This window comes from Coenobita brevimanus, chromosome 1 (assembly GCF_032717465.1).
Source record: "Coenobita brevimanus isolate Jiangsu-jjx chromosome 1, ASM3271746v2, whole genome shotgun sequence".
In the NCBI taxonomy this organism is placed as follows: Eukaryota; Metazoa; Arthropoda; class Malacostraca; order Decapoda; family Coenobitidae; genus Coenobita; species Coenobita brevimanus.
In genome coordinates, this window is record NC_136954.1 from 60,622,610 (window position 1) to 60,637,952 (window position 15,343).

The 15,343-nt window shown below is 41.1% G+C and overlaps 1 protein-coding gene across 1 annotated transcript in view; it reads right to left on the minus strand.

The window, feature by feature from the left end:
• The window catches only part of LOC145399543 (uncharacterized), a 257,044-nt gene that overhangs the window by 218,167 nt on the left and 23,534 nt on the right, over positions 1 to 15,343 (minus strand). The gene's annotated exons all lie outside the window — the stretch shown is intronic.

A 15,343-nucleotide genomic window follows, 5' to 3' on the forward strand; every position in this document is an offset into this window, starting at 1 on the left:
CACTGCTCTGCTCCCAACTCACACCCCCCTCTCTCATATACCGCTCCACCCCATACCTCCATCTCATCCTCAGCCTCCCCCTCCCTCTTCCCCCCTCCACCTCACTCACATAAACTCTCTTCATCAGTCTTTCACCCTCCATCCTCTCCACATGGCCAAACCACCTCAGTGTGTTCCTCATAACGCTTCCTGTCACATCTACATCCACACCACAATGCTCCTTTATATCCTTATTCGTCAGCCTGTCTCTCCATGTGACTCCACAGGCTCCTCTTAAATAACTCATTTCCACTCCTCTCACTCTTGACTTGTGTCCTTCCAACAACGTCCAAGCTTCACTTCCATATGTTAGAGTTGGTATCACAATACTGTCATTTCGTTTTCGTTTTCGTTTTTAAAGGCTCCAACATGCTAGCATGTGTCGGCCTTGGTCACCTAATGGCGGCTCTCCACGCTGCACGATCCATTGCAGCCTCCCTGTTCAGTCCCTTAACCCTAAGGTCACACTTAATGACCTCGTCCCATGTCTTTCTCGGTCTACCCCTCATAACCCCACCCCCAATATTAACACTTCTCACCTTCTTCACCCAATTATCATCCCCCATCCTCTCCACATGTCCAAACCACCTCAATCTACCTCTCCTCATCACAACACCAATACACTCCAGTCCCATCCTACCTTTCAACTCTTCCATTGTAAACCCAGCCCCTCCAGGCCTTGGATGCAGGGACGCACTGCACATCCACCTAATCATTGTCGTTTCTGTACGTCTGAGCCAGCGAATATCTTCCTCCTTCGCTGCCCAGGTCTCACTGCCATACAGCATTACACTCCTAACACATGCTGCATACAAAGACCCCTTAGCACGTAGGGAGAGCCCTCTCAATGTCAGGAGAGGCAAGAGCTCCCTGAACTTCTTCCAACCACTTCTCACCCTAGCCACAGAGCTAGCTCCAGCCCCACCTCCAGCACACATCATGTCTCCAAAATAACAAAACTCTTCCACACACTCAAGAGATTCACCAGCAGGTTCAATCCTTTCACGTCTGACAATCTCCACCTGCTCACCCCGGCACGCCGTACACATAAAATCAGCATTATCTCGCAGTCTACCTCTGATACCACTACATCTCTTATGCACCCATTTATCACACACACCGCACAAGATGGAATTACTTCCCATGCCCTTGTGGCAAACTGCACATGGCCACTCTCCCTCGTCTTTGACAGTACTGCCACCAACCCTAGATATCATCACTTTTGTTTTATCTGCATTTACCCTTAAACCCTTTTGCCCCATATCATCTCTCCACTTCCTAAACCTTTCCTCCGCCTCCCTTTCATTCTCTGCAATCAACACCAAATCATCAGCATACAACAACTCCCACGGGAGTCCGATTCTAAAGTCACGTGAAAGGGCTTCAAGTACCATGATAAACAACATGGGACTCAAGACTGACCCCTGATGCACACCAACATTCACGGAAAACTCATCACTCAAATCTCCATTCACTCTCACCTGGGTGTGAGCACCCACATACATAGCCATAACCACCCTAACCAGCCACTCCTCCAAGCCAAGCTTTCTCATTGCCCACTTCACCACCTCTCTAGGGACTCTGTCAAAAGCCTTTTCCAAATCAACAAAAACAAAATAAAGATCCCTTCTCCTACCAATATATTTTTCCTGAAGCTGTCGAGCAATGAATATGGCATCAGTGGTCCCCCTACCTGGCATAAATCCAAACTGCATCTCATCAATATTCACTCTTTCTCTAATCATACCTTCTAAAACTCTCTCCATTACCTTCATTATCTGATCTAAGAGCTTTATACCTCTATAATTTCCTCTTTCCAGGGCATCACCCTTTCCTTTATACACATTTACAATTACACTCTTCAGCCAATCATCTGGGACAACACGCTCATAAATAATCCTATTTATCAGGTCAGTGACTAAACTCACCCCTATATCGCCTGAGGCCTTCAACATTTCGGCAGTCAACCCAGACACACCTGCTGCCTTCCCCACCCTCATCCTGCCTATTGCCTCACTCACAGTGGCAGTATCAATCAAAGGCCAAGGGCCAGACACTGGATCTGCTGGCTCCAAACCTTCCCTGTCCCAGTCAAACTCCTCATTCAACAACCGATTATAATGCTCTCTCTCTCTCATGTAGTAACTTTTTCACTTCCATGCTCACTTCCCTGTTTCTTATCACTGCTTTCAAAGAACCAGCAACCTTTCTTCCCTGCTGTACCATTTCAAGCACTTCACCCTCCAAACCTCCATCCTTACTCATCACACTACCCAAGTACTTAAACGTACTCACATTTTCCAATTCCTCACCATCCAACCTCGCTGTACATTCACTGACTTCACCTCTCTCAAAGACCATCACTTTACTCTTCCCTACATTCACCTTTAGATTCCGTTTCTTACACACTCTCCCAAACTCATCCACCAAGCCTTGCAGCTCCCCTTCGTCTTCACTCAACAACACAGTATCATCTGCAAACAACAGTACAGGGAGTTTCCAAACACTATCCTCTCTCACCAGGGCCACTCCAACATCCACTACCCTACCTTGTACCTCTTTTATTACCCCATCCATGTACAGACCATCCATGTACAGATCAGCATCATCACCATCACTATTATCATCATCATCTATCTATCTATCTATCTATTGCCAGATGCCATAATCCCGTAAGGGGTGGCCATTTGACTTGAGTTATTTGTTTTACGGGGAGGGGCACTAACCCTCCACCAACCCACTTGTTGACACGTAGGAAGCACGTATGGTTTGGTTATATGGTTACCATCCAATGTTGTAAATGGTTTCTTGGCTTACAGGAAACCATTTGGCTTTTCACTCAACCACCTGAACAGGAAAGAAAAACAATAAGAAGTGACAGGAAAGATGGGAGAAATTGGAAGAGAGGAGGGCAGCCATAGAAAAAGAATGATAAAGGCTAAGGAAGAAGTAGGCAGCACTACATCAAGTGAGTGGATGATGGTCACCATCACAATTATTTCTCAAATTCATAACCAGGATAACCAGAATCTAGAAACATGGACATGCAAAAGTACAACTACCAACAAAGTGAATCACCACAGTATTCATGAAATGGGACATACATCCATTCACTTATATTTAAATTCTCAAAAATCTTAGCTCCATCCTATGCTAATACCATTCATACCACTAAACTACCAGTATTCAGTCAAAAAAAAAAGCTAAAAGTCTGATGGAGAAGGGAAAAATTATTGAAAGTCGAGGTGAACAGATGAGGAAATATCCAACAAATGTTGGGAAGAGGTCGGCAAAACATATGCTGAAATAACAAGAAATAAAGATAATATGCCAGAAGACCTAAGCATTCAAGTAAAAATCAAGAGCAAGAGAATAGGAAGTAAGGAAACTATCTGGAGTAAGTGAAGTAATTAAAAAAGATTTAAAAAAAAATCTTTTAACACAGTAGGAAGAAATAGGTCAGAGATAATATTTGGAAAGATGGAAAAAAAGATTAAGAACTGAGAGGGAAAGAGAGGAGAGGAAATTTATTCTATCTATCTATCTATTGCCAGACGCCTCAATCCCGTTTGGGGTGGCCATAAACAAATCGCCTCCAAGTCGCCCTGTCCCCCGCCATTTCACTGCCCTGCTCCCAACTCACACCTCCCTCTCTCATATACCTCTCCACCTCATCCCTCCATCTCATCCTCAGCCTCCCCCTCCCTCTTCCCCCCTCCACCTCACTCACATACACTCTCTTCGTCAGTCTTTCACCCTCCATCCTCTCCACATGGCCAAACCACCTCAGTGTGTTCCTCATAACGCTTCCTATCACATTTTATTAAGAACCTAATAAGCAAGGATATACAGTACAAGTACATGTAGTAGAATTCAGCAGCAATTGGAAAGTACGAAAAAGATAAATTCAGACCCCTCAAAGTGACTTTCTGTAGTACTGTACACAAAATGTGGATGAAATTTGGTGCACAGCAAAAGAGCTAAGGGATACTGAAGAGTTTAAATATGTGGTGATAAGAAGAACTCTGAGCAGGAAAGACAGGGACGTATTATATGAAAGGCTCAAGGAGGTAAAAAAAGATGAAGTGTAAGAGAGCTGAAGAAGTGGAAACTCATTTCTTCTACAAGGCTGTGGGACTGCAAATAAGGAAGTGGTCAATAACGAGGGTATAAGTGATTTAATCCTAGAAAACCTGAATTATTTTCTATCAAAAGAACTTCTTGCTACATTCTTCTTGCTCCAAGTGTTGTACACATGATATAAATTCATGATGTTTTCAAGCTTTCATTCACTTCACATATAACAGACAAAACTGTCATGCTCATCCTTCATTATATGAAAAAGACTTGTTTTAAAAGCTAGAAATTGCTGCCTTATAGCATTTTCTTAACATGAATATGTATATATCTTTTAATCAAACTACAAGGCAAGGAAGACTGAGTTTATTTAACAAAACAGCCGATCATATCATTTGTATCATTTATAAAGCCTCTAGCATCTTTGTATGTGTTGGCCTTGGTCACGTAATGGGAGTTCTCCATGCTGCTCGATCTCTGGAAGCCTCCCTACTCAGTCCCTTAGTGAGGTTGCGCTCTATGACTTTGTCTTGGGTCTATTTTGGTCTGCCTCTCCCAACTTTACCCCCGACGTTCACACTTCTCACTTTCCACACCCAACTGTTATCCTCCATCCTCTCCACATTTCCAAAGTACTTTTTTTTTTTTAAATAAGTACATATTCTACAGAAATATAGGGAACTATATATCAGTAACTGCATCAACATTGCAAACACTTACTACCATCACTGAAGTGGACACTGGCTTTTCCAACCTTCCATCTACATCTCCTTAATCTCTTAAACCATAAGACACTGGAATCTACCTTTTCCCTAAAGGTGAGTCTGACAGCTTCACTAATAAAACTACAAGTAGTGTTCTCAAAACTACTAAAAATTACGAACACACTGAGACTTTAAAAGCTATTTTTACGGTGCACAAAGATTCTTTTGATGTACAATGTCCATCTATCTACCTATCTACTTGTATAGACAGATGCTTTCATCCCGCAAGCACTGACCAATTGCCTTCATATCACTCTGTCCTCTGCCATTTGGGTGGCCTCCCTCCAACTTATTCCCTCTCATTATATCTCTCCACCACATCCCTCCATCTCATCCTGCATCTATCCCTCCCCCCTCCACCTCACTGACACGTAAACTTATAGTCAGCTATCCATTCTCCATCCTCTCCACACAGTCAAACCATCTTGGAGTAGCTTCTTCTAACATTTTCAGTCACATCCACATCATCACAATGCTCCTTGATTACATTTCTTGCCTGTTTGTCACTCCACAAAGCTTCATTACTAAACATTATCCCCTCAAACAACTCATATCTGCTTGACTTGTGTCCTTCCAATAGGATCCAAGTTTCACCTCCATACACTAGAGTAGGGATGACAATACTGTATCGTAATACTGGTACAGAAGCATTTTTTATTTTTATTTTTTTTCATACTCACCTTCCTCTTCCTTATCAATGCTTTCTCTGACCTAGCAAACTTTCTCATCTGCTGTACTTTTTCACACACTTCATCCTTTACACTTTTACCCTTACTCATCACAATACTGTACATATATACTGTACTTGAAGATATTCTCTTTTTCCAGGCCATCCAGCCACAATGTATCTCATATTGCCACCACCGGCAAGGTAAGGCCGGCGGCACAGGGTCCTCCTGGTTGCTATCAAGCAACTGTGACTGTGCCAACAGCGACTACTGCAAGAGAAGAAATGAAGGTTTGGCCCTATATTCCACCAATATCCATGGTCTTAGTACCAATCAGAATTCAGTTAATTTTTTCTTCAGTCACTATCCACTCTAGATCTGTTCCTCCCAGAATCCCAAATCTCACCCTCTACTGAAATATCTCCATATTCTTTTCCTGGTTACCAAATCCTAACAAACTTCCGTAACAAGGGTGGCATCTGCTGTTATATCAAATCCAAATAAGCAGTTGACGCTGTTTTGAACTTCAACTAATTTTGAATATTCATTGTATAAACTAAATTATCTAAATATTACCAAATGTATCTGTGTAGTCTACTGCTCCCCCAATGTTTCAGAACCCAGTGTATCGGACTCCATATCCACAGAGCTGACTAACCTTAACCTTGCCCTTAGCACTGAAATTACCATTTTATGTGCTTTTAACATACATAATATGTAGAATGGTTATCCCATTCTGCCAGGACTGATGATACTGGTCTAGAATGCGAGCTGTTTGGAGAATCATTTAATCTCACGCAGTTGGTAAAGCAACCAACCAGAATACCAGATAATCCTGACCATAATGCCTAACTCTTGAATCTATTTGATAAAAAATCCAGATCAGTACAGGATAGAAGTACTATCACCACTTGGATCCTCCAACCACAATCTCATCAAAGCCTCATTAATCAGTTCCCCAAACCCTCCTGTTCTGAATCTGTCAGGGTGACCCGATGGCACTTTGACAGGGCAGACTGGGATGGATTCAGAAATTATCTTGCTGACATTCCATGGCAGTCTTTCTTCTCTACTAACATCAATTTTGTCCAGTCCCATATTAATGACATAAGCTGGTATGGAATTTTTCATACCAAGTCAACAGTTCACTAAAAGATTGTACTCTCCAAAATGGTTTGATAGCAATTGTGCCAGACCAATGGTCCAAAAGTCAGTGGCAAATAACTCTTACTTAAAATAAAAAAATCTGAATAACTCAATCAATTTAAAATTACTAGAAACCATGCAAAAGCAGTAATAAATCTCGCTAAATCAAACTTTCCTCACAACAAAGCATCCAAACTACTAAACAATCCTAATGACAATAGAATATTCTGGTCAACTCTCAATTCTTTTAATAATAACTTTAACAAGTCATCACCCATTCCCCCACTAAAATCTTCAGATGGTAACATTACAAATGACCTGCGTGGTAAAGCAAATATTCTTGCCAGTACATCTGCCAGAAATTCTACATTCAAGGAAGTAAGCTTGAATGTCCCAGTACTAGAACTTGACTCTCCCAAAACTTATCCACTTAAAATACAGACTAGATATGTAAAATCCATCCTAGACAATTTCCCAACCAACAAAGCTCCAGGCCAAGATGGAATTCCTCCAATTGTTTGAAAAAATGCTCCCCAGCACTTGCTTCTGTTCTAACCAAATTATTCAGATTATGCATACATACTTCTTCATTCCCTAATTCATGGAAAGAAGCCAATATCCACCCAATTCCGAAGAAAGGAGGGTCCTCTGACCCCTCTGATTACAGACCAGTAGCTATATCATCTTCTCCTGTAAAGTATTTGAATTCGTAACGAATAAACACATAGTTAACCATCTTAAGTCCAGCACTTAATTAGTGATAGACTACGGTTTTTACCATGAAAGATCCACCACTGATATACTTAATCTCCTGACTCACACCATCCATCAATCAGTTGACCAACATGGGGAAACTCATGCAGTAGGCCTTGATATTTCTAAAGCTTTTGACAGAATGTGGCACCGTTCCCTGCTATCTAAACTCCCTTGCTATGGACTAAAGTCTATTGTTCCTCTGACGTGGTACAGGAGAGAGATGGTTGGGTGGAATGTGTGTACTTAGACTTAGAGAAGGCCTTTGACAAGGTACCTCATAAGAGACTAATGTGGAAACTAGAATATATAGGAGGACTGAAGGGGAAACTTCTGGAATGGATGAGAGACTTTTTGAGAGACAGACAAATGAGGACAGTAGTAAAGGACAGGATGTCTGGATGGAGGGAAGTAACAAGTGGAGTCCATCAAGGCTCGGTGTTGGCGCCAGCAATGTTCCTGATTTACATAAATGATATGGTAGATGGAGTGAACAGTTATGCAAGTCTGTTTGCTGATGATGTAAAGATCTTGAGGAAGGTAGAGGTTGAGGAGGATTGTAAAATGCTGCAGGAGGATTTGGATAGGATACATGATTGGAGCCGGATGTGGGAAATGAAATTTAATGTAAAGAAATATAAAATATTGGAAATGGGTAAAAGTACCAGGAGGCCATCACTGACTTATTTGCTGGGTAATGAATTAATCACAAAAATGAGAGAAGAGAAAGATTTGGGAGTGCTGGTCCAAGGTAGTTTGTCACCAGAAAAGCACATTAACAAGATAGTTGGAGAGACTTATAAACTCTTGACTAACATAAGAGTAGCATTTCATTATATGGATGAGGAGATGATGAAAAAATTGATAGTGGCCATGATCCGCCCCAGGTTAGAATATGCAGCGGTAGTGTGGTCCCCACACAAAAAGATATAAACAAGATTGAGAGAATACAAAGAACAGCAACCAAGATGGTCCCCAGTCTGGCAGACCTGTCATACAGAGCTGGAAAAGCTGGATTTGCCTTCCTTAAAGGAAAGGAGAAAGAGGGGAGACATGATTGCAGTGTTCAGGACCATGGTGGGAGTAGATAAAATTGACAAAGAAGATCTGTTTGTATGCGATAAGAGAGTATCAAGAGGACACGGAATGAAATTGAAAAAGTCAAGCTGCTTGAAGGATATCAAGAAATATAGCTTTCCTTACAGAAGTATAGACTTATGGAATAGCCTGGACAAAGAGATCGTCCAGGCTAAAAACTTAAACGAGTTTAAAGCTAAATTTGACTTATTGAGAAACAGCAACGGGAACCCACGTGCATAGCACATTCCGTTTATATCACAGTTAGGTATATTAGGTAAATACATAAGTATTTGGAACGACTTAGACGAATAGGTGGTGCATAAGAAAAATATTCATGTGTGTAAAGGTAGACTTGATAAATGTGGATTTAGAGACAGGACAACATGAGCACTGCTCAATTCCTGTACACTACAAATAGGTAAATACACACACACACACAGACACACACACACACACACACACACACACACACTAACACACTAACACATTAACACAGACACTCACACACACACTACCACAGTTACACACACACTAACACAGACACACACACACACACACACACACACACTAACACAGACACACACACACACACACACACACACACACACACACACACACACACACACTCAAACACACTACATACCTCCTCATCTTCCAATCCCAGAAGGTCCTACAACTCCATCAACATCCCTGGAGGAAGTGAGTTCTCCAAATTTTGTTGATATGTATATTGACCTATTACCATTACCCCTATAATTTTCAGGCAAATAACCGTCTTCTCCTACGTATTACACATATGACAGAAAGTAAAGCTTCATTAGCAGTAACCTGGAAAAAGTAATGTTCATGTGAAGTAGGTTACAACCATAAAAAAACAACTTTGGAAGATTTTACAGTCTGTACATTAAAAAAAAAAAAAAAAAAAAAAAAAAAAAGGCTTTGGGAGCATAGTCTTTAGCCAAAGGGGGAGAAAACAGTTTTTTTTTCGCTTGCGGTAAAAGTAGGTACCGACTGGAAGAGCAATCTACCTTTGTCGTCCTATTACTCGAAAACTATTGGGCGTATCGACTTCCTGTAAGAACCATGATAAAGAGCAGTAAATTCTACATATGTTCATTGGCAGAATATACACCTTTGGGAGCATTTTCTGTTGGAAAAGTTGGGGGAACAGACTTTGTTTTTTTCCTCGCTAGCGGTAAAGTCGGAAGCGCTTGGAGGAGTAATCTCACTTTGTCGGCCAATTACTCAAAAACTATTGGATGTATCGATTTCCTGTAAGAACCACGATAAAGAGCAGTAAATTCTATATATGTACAACACATAACAATGTAATATCTATAATAAGAATTCGTTGTTATGTAGGCGGGGATATCGCGTATGCTGTGCGCACATCATGAAAGTGATGTACGGACATGAGTTCCCAGTTGTTTTTGGCGATTTACTCGAAAACTATTAGGCGTATCGAAACCAATTTTAGGTAATTAGAAAGCTGGTGAAATTCTGCATAATATTATGAAATAAAAACATAACGTGTGAGAAAAGTTCAGAATTAGAGCTCCTTGAATTTTTTTCAAAAATGGCTTTCAGTTTTTGCCTATTTTCTCGAAAACTACAAATTGTATCACAAGCGGATTTGTCTCTTTAGAAAGCTGATGAAAGTCTCTATCAAACCTTCTAATAACATTTTCCTGTATGATGGAAAACATCGAATGGTGATTTTGGGAAGTGAAAGTGACGTAGCAAAATGTTTATTCACGGCTGCCTAATGTTGTTTTATTCATGTTTTTGTGTTTTTTTGTGGTGCTTATCAGCTAGAACAAACATAGATGAATAAGATGATGTAGGTTTCATGGCAGTATATTGATATTAGGGTGGCGAGAATAAGGAGAGAATACATGTTATTTGCCGCGCATGGGCAGCCGGGCTGGGCGGCTTCGCAGAAAAAGGTCATGCGCCGGAAAACTTACTGAAACTTATCATGTGCGAGAGAGTTAAGATGAGAGTGACCAGCCTCACTCATCCCTGAGTGGCATTACACGAGCAATAAACCCCAACCATCCCTTGGATATAAACCTAATGTACACAGGCTCAATCTGACTGGAGCACCTTAATTACTCACTAAACCACCAGGCACCATGATTTGGCTATATGGTTGCCACCCAGCATAGTAAATGGTTTCCTGGTGTACAGGAAACCCTTTGGCTTGTCACTCAGTGTCGAGTTACCCATAGGGAGAAGGAAGAGGCAAAAATGAGGGAAAGAAAGGCAGAAGAGGGAATGTAAAGTCACCCATAGGCAGAAGGAAGAAGAAAGAACGAAGAAAAGAAAGACAGAAAAGGAAGGGAGGAAAGGGAAAGAGCAGACACCCAAAGCAGCACTACATCGAGTGAGTGGAAAAACCAAATATATACAATTCACTAATAGACAGATATTGCCACATTCCTATATTACCGTCAATGCTACTAATATTCTTATTTCACCAAAAGTGTTGAAATTATCAGTGTTTCACTTGACAATGACAACAGCTGGACCCCCCATGTAAGATCGCTTGCTAAAACTGCCTCAAAGAAACTTAGATTATTGTATAGAGTTCACAGCGTCTTCACTGATTAGCAGTTGGCTATAGATTATAAGAGTCGTGTGTGCCCTCAGCTGGAATGTTGCTCATCCTTGCGGAGTGGATGTAGGGAGGCTGCGCTAAAGCATCCATTCATCCATCCATCCATCATCCAATCCAGCAACTACACAAAATTCAGAACAATGCTGTTAGAATTATTAAGAACCCTGCTACTGTATTACAAATAAACTACCTCCCCTGCAAGTAAGAAGGAATGTTGCCTCCCTTGCATTATTTTACAGATACTTTTATGACAAATGCTCAGACAATATTGCATCCATTGTCCCACCTCTCAATGCCTTCCCTTGTCCTACATGGGCATCAACACTCATGACTGGACTGCCACACTGCCATGTTGCAGAACTTCCGCCTGCCATTAATTTTTTATTTAACGAACTGCATCTCTTTGGAACTCGTCTCCCCAAAGTTGTTTCCCCTTTAACTTCAACCTAAAACTGTTCGAGTCCAACTGTTACAGATTTTTTATGAATGGAGGATACCAGTAATCTGGTGTATGGATTTTTTTAATTCATTTGTTTTTCCTTTGTTGTTAAAAAAAAAAAAGTACATTTCTTCACATCAAAGACCAGAATTTTCCTCTTAGTTACCTTCACTTTCAGATTTCACTTCTTTCATACACTCCCAATCTCATTCATCATGCCTTCCAACTCCACTCATTCATCTTTTCTATCAATCAGCACACCCTAGTATAGGTAGTTCCAAACCCTACCTTCTATCACTATGAATACTCCACTGCCCTACTTTGTATCTCATTTAAGGCATCTATAAAATGATTCATCACCATCATCATCATCATCATCTAATCCTGCACTGTCCCACGAGGAGTGTAGTAGCCCATGTCAAGGGACGTTGATCCTGACATTTAAGATGAAAGTGACCAGCCTCACTCATCCCTGAGTGGCATTATGCGAGCAATAAACCCCAACTCTTGTTGAATCAAGAGTTTTTATGATGGTAGTGAAGCATGTGCAAGGGTTAATGGGCATCTAAGTGAATGGTTCACTATCGGTGTGGGCATGAGACAAAGTGGTGTGATGTCCCCATGATTGTTCAATACATATATGGAAGGGGTAATGAGAGAAGTAAAAACACCAGCAATGGAGAGAGGGATGGCGCTGGTAATGAATGGTGATGGATAGAATATCTCAAATTTGTTGTATGCTAATGATGCAGTACTACTGTACTTGCAAATACCGAATAAGAACTTGATAGACTAGTGCAGAGTTTTGTTGAAGTCTGTAAGTGTCGTGCCTTGAGAGTTTATGCAGAAAAGAGTAAAGTGATAATTACTGAGAGAGAAAGTGACTCCCAGTGCGATGTTACAGTGAATGGAGAGAGACTGGAATTGGTGAGAGAGTTCAAATACCTGGGTATAGTGATAGAAAAAAGAGGAAAATGTGCAAAAGAAGTTGAAAGTAGAGTGACACAAGGAAGAAAAACAGCTGGTGCAATGAAGGTCTTGATATGAAACAGAGGCTTGAGTGTTGCAGTTGCACGAGGATTACATGATGGAGTGTTAGTGCCAACTTTAACATATGGATGTAAGGCTATGGTTTGGCATGAAAATGAAAAGTCAAGAGTAAGGGCAGTGGAGATGGGACTGCTGAGGAATGTATGTGGAGTACTGAGGGTGGATAGGATGCGAAATAATGTGATTCGTGAAAGATGTGGAGTGAGGAAGTCGGTGGACACCCGAATCGAAGAGTGTACTGAGATGGCACGGTCACGTGAAGAGAATGGATAACAGTAGAGTGGTGAAAAAGTTATATATGAGCATATTTGAAGGAGGGAGGATGTGAGGTAGGCCACAGAGAAGGTGGAGAAATATGGTGGATGAGTGTGTGAGTGAGGAAGAGAAGTTTGGAAGTCAGTGAGGCTAGGGAACTGACAAGAGATCGTGCTGGCTGGATTAATGTTGTGAGGAGAAGTGCATGATCAGGGATCTGGCACCCCCTTTTAACATGGCAGTGTCTGGATTGACTTTATCGGGTACATTTATGTGAAGCTACAGAACGTGGTGCACGTTTTTGGGATATCCGATACAGCCAGGATTCTGGGGGCTTGAATGATGAGTGAATGGAAGCATGGCCCAATGAAGTGGGCAAATTTGGGATATCTGGACATTGCTACTCCTCACCTTGTCCTAGGGTGGGAAAGGGGGTCCGGATGATGATGATGATAAACCCTAACCACCCCTTGGATATACACCTGTAAAGGCTCAATCTGACTGAAGCACCTTAATTACCCACTAAACCACCATCTGCCATTATTTGGATACTCCACCCTGCATAGTAAATGGTTTCCTGGTGTACAGGAAACCATTTGGCTTGTAACTCAGTGTAGAGTCACCCATAGGCAGAAGAGACGAGGAAAGAATGAGGGATAAAAAGAAGGAGGGAGAGTACAGTCACCTGTAGGCATAAGGAAGAGGACAGAACGAAGGAGAGAAAGACAGAAGAGGAGGTAAGGAAAAAAAGAAGGGAGAGAGGAAAGGGTGGTCACCTGAGAACACATAATAATAATAATAAAAAAAAACTTTTGAACTACAGTGATCTCTTTGTTACTGTGCATAACTGGTACCTCAATTAGTGCATGAGTACAAAACTGTAATAACAAAAGCACAAAACCTATGGGATTTATCCTAACAGTTACCAGCCACCCCACTTATAAACCTAAATTTTCCCATTTTCAACAATTTAGACTCACTAAATACATAGGTACATATTATTATGGTAAGTATCAAAAACACACAGGCATAGTTAGGTTAGTTAAAATTATGAAAAGGGCAAAATAAAGAAGAAATATGTACCACATAGAGACTCGAGATGGGCTTGAGGTAAGGGGTTCTGAGGCTTGGGGATGGAGAGTCGGTGGTCTCAATCACCATGGATTACCACTAACTCCTCGAGTAGGGCTTCAATTTTAAATATCTAAAAGCCATCAGCAACCACAGATTTTGGAACATCATTGTCAGCAGAAACCTGCTCAGGTGCATGATAATGTTTTTTTTTTTTAGCTGAAAAATGCATGATAAAAGCAAGTGCAGATTTTCATCCAGTAGTGATAACAAAAACAACTACAGTGAAGTGTGCAATAACCAAGGGATTACTGTACTCCACAGAAAGCAATAACCAAGGGATTACTGTACTCCACAGAAAGCCTAACTGTTCATGAAGGTTCAAGCATGACTATCAATTAAGGTGTCCCATGCTTTATCCATGTTTCCCAGTAGCCACTAGAATGGAGCTCCACTGTGCTTATATGGGTTCAACATGTTCCTATGCATGTGCTGCACATTTGAAGGCCCTCCACCTTTTCAGTGTGTCAAATCCTTATAGCCCCCTATTTGCTGTCAGGCATTCATTACTTGTAATAGATAAACATGCAGATAAAGAGGTAGACAGAGACAGACAGACAGAAAGACATGGATATAACTACTGACATATAAAGACAGTGATCCCTTGGTTATCAAGCATAATTGGTACCGCAACTAGTATGAGATAACAAAATTGCATGATAACGAAAACACAGAACCTATGGAACTTATTCTAATTAGTACTTGGCACCCAACACACAAAACCCAATTTTCCTTTTTACAACAATTTAGATTCATTAAATATATACTGTATATACAAACTTTTATGTTAAGTATCAGAAACACATATATGCATGGTTAACAGAAAATGATGAAAAAGGCATAATACAGAAGAAACACATACTATACAAAGAACTGAGATAGGTCTGAGGTAAGGGGTTCTGAAGGTTGAGGGTGGAGAGTTAGTTGTCTCCATCAGCTGGGATTAACTCCTTAAGTACTGCCTCATCTATGAATCCCTCAAAGTCATTAGAAACCACAGATTTTGCACCACGGTTGTTGGCAGAAACCAGTTCAGGTGTGCAATAACAATGTTTTTTGGCCAAAAAATGTGCAATAGCAGCAGAAGTGAGTAACTGAATGTGAGGTCTGGGGGACTTGGTTTACGACTGAAGAGTTGAGAGCATGGATGAGACTGAAGTGTGTTGGTGCTGTGATCAGGAGGGGCAGACTGATATAGTATCAGCATTTGGAGTGGATGGAGGATGACAAATGGGTGTGGAGGGTGAGAGGTGTGAACATCTGGGGTAGAGTTGTGGAAGGCAGACTGAAAAAGACTTGGGACAAGGTCATAAAGTGTGAC